Source organism: Rhinolophus ferrumequinum, chromosome 15 (assembly GCF_004115265.2).
Source record: "Rhinolophus ferrumequinum isolate MPI-CBG mRhiFer1 chromosome 15, mRhiFer1_v1.p, whole genome shotgun sequence".
In the NCBI taxonomy this organism is placed as follows: domain Eukaryota; kingdom Metazoa; phylum Chordata; class Mammalia; order Chiroptera; family Rhinolophidae; genus Rhinolophus; species Rhinolophus ferrumequinum.
Genome location: NC_046298.1, coordinates 49,660,912 through 49,663,001, shown reverse-complemented (window position 1 = coordinate 49,663,001; position 2,090 = coordinate 49,660,912). Strand labels below are relative to the sequence as shown.

Genomic DNA, 2,090 nt, shown 5'->3' with positions numbered 1-2,090 from the left:
TGGCATTGAAGCCTGAGTTCTAGGCCATTTCTTTGAGTTACTCATTTTTTCCTGGGTCTCTCCCTTGTGCACATGAGCTATACACGTTGTTAAGCTTCCATTTGTTTTTCTCTTGTTAATCTGTCTTTCCTTGCAGGGTCTCAGCCAAGAACTCAGAAGGGTAAAGGGAAATTTCTTTTTCTCCCCTATAGTGTTTTTTCTCATGGAGAGTAGAGTCTGCTTCCATTGGATAATTTCACTGTGGGTCCACTGTGTGCCAGACACTGTTAGAGAGAAGAAAGAGAAACACAACATCTCCCCAAGATGACAGGTGGGGTGGGGTCAATCTTAGTCAAGTAACCAGTGCTTCATCAGTGACTCACAGGCATTTAACTTTTTATTAAAATGCATCCTTGTGATGTCCTACATCTTGAATATGGTGCTGATTACACAGGCACATATATTTGTCAAAACCCATTATTTGTATGCTGATAACAAGTGTATTTTATTGTATATCAGTTACATGTCAATACATTGGTTTTTTTAAAAATGCACCCTTGGGCACCATCAATAATGTATTATTCAGGTCTTTGTGGACTCCTAAAGAAACAAGTGTCAAAAAGAGCCACTGATGTCAGCAATATCTGTTCTGTCCCTTTACCCTCTGACTGGTGATGAGGGCCTGTGTGCCCTGCAGCTGGAAGCAAATAGACATTGCCGTGGAAACTGGGTTATCATGTGAGACAAATAGTAATATGATGATGTCAGGGGAGGTAAGGGCTTTGGGGCAAAGGAGAATGGAGTGAAAGGAAGGGAACTGTGCTGGTTTAGATCTGGCGTTCAGAACAAAGACCTGTATGATGGAAGAAACAGGTTATGGGGACATCTCAGGAAGGCCAGAGCAAAGGTCTTAGTAGGTCAGTGGGTGTGTAGGTGGATGGCAGGTGGGTGTTGGGCGTCTTGTCATTTGTACCCACAGGATATTAATTTACATGGGTCACTGAGTGATTACAGAGAGGTTAATGCCACTGAAAGGTTTTTATTACTTACATTCCCAAAAAGAGCGGGTAGCCATGGGTGGTCAAGAATCAGAAGACAGGAGTGAGAGAGTGTCTAGGGCAGATCCTTTCTTGAGGTTTCCATGGGAAAGGCAATTCAGGGCAGGGTGGGCAGTTTGGGGCCGGCTACTTTGAATAAGTCCGGTGGCTTCGGGCTACAGGTGTGGCCTCTAGTGCTTTGCACTTGGCCCTGGGTGATTGGGGGCAGGGGAACAGAGAATTGGTGTGTGTCACCTGGTTGGGGCTATAGGCTCAGGATGAGTTGGTTTGCATACAAAAGGCATGCTTTTAGGCAAGTGAAAGGAGTACTTGTGTTTATTTATTTTCTTTCTTTAAAAAAAAAAATATGGAACACTTCACAAATTTCATGTCATCCTTGCGCAGGGGTCATGCTAATCTTCTCTGTACCATTCTAATTTTAGTATATGAGCTGCCGAAGTGAGCACTGAAAGATGTACTTTTAGGCAAGTTGTTATTATCTTTAGGAATTAGCTGGGGAAGGCAATCTCTCCCAGGGTCTGTAAGCTCCATCCCTCCCCACACTGAGAAATGTCAAAACATCAGAAACAAAATTAAAAAATATAAAAAATACAGGTGGGCGGATGGGTCAATGGGCAAGCAGATGGATGGTTAAGTGGATGGGTGGACGAATTCAAATGCTGACTATATAGATTTCTACCCCTAAAATGAGAAGAAAAATTTTCCAAGTATAAGTAGAAATGAGGTCTGTGACATCCCTCTCCTACCCACAGGGCGCCTCCTTGAGGCAGTTATTCATTGATTGATTGATTCATTCATTCACAAACATATATTAAGTTCTTAATATATGCTGGACCACTATTCTTCAATCACACGCAATCTTTTGGCAGATCATGGGACATTTGAGTCTCCTAGGCTCTCCGACTCCCTCCTCAGTCTCCTTGGCTCCCCAAGGCCAGCTGTGGTTCCCATGGCAACAGCGGATCACAGTTCCAGGAGAACAGGCTCATTTGTCAGACTTCCCGCCAGGATCCCTGGGGATTGAGATTTACCATAAATTCTGGAGGCTGCTGG

The 2,090-nt window shown here is 43.8% G+C and overlaps 1 non-coding gene across 1 annotated transcript; it reads right to left on the bottom strand.

The window, feature by feature from the left end:
- Positions 1-1,377: 1,377 nt before the first annotated feature.
- LOC117035656 (U6 spliceosomal RNA) lies at positions 1,378-1,483 on the bottom strand. The gene has a single exon (XR_004425228.1). It is a non-coding gene; the product is annotated as a U6 spliceosomal RNA (small nuclear RNA).
- Positions 1,484-2,090: the final 607 nt, after the last annotated feature.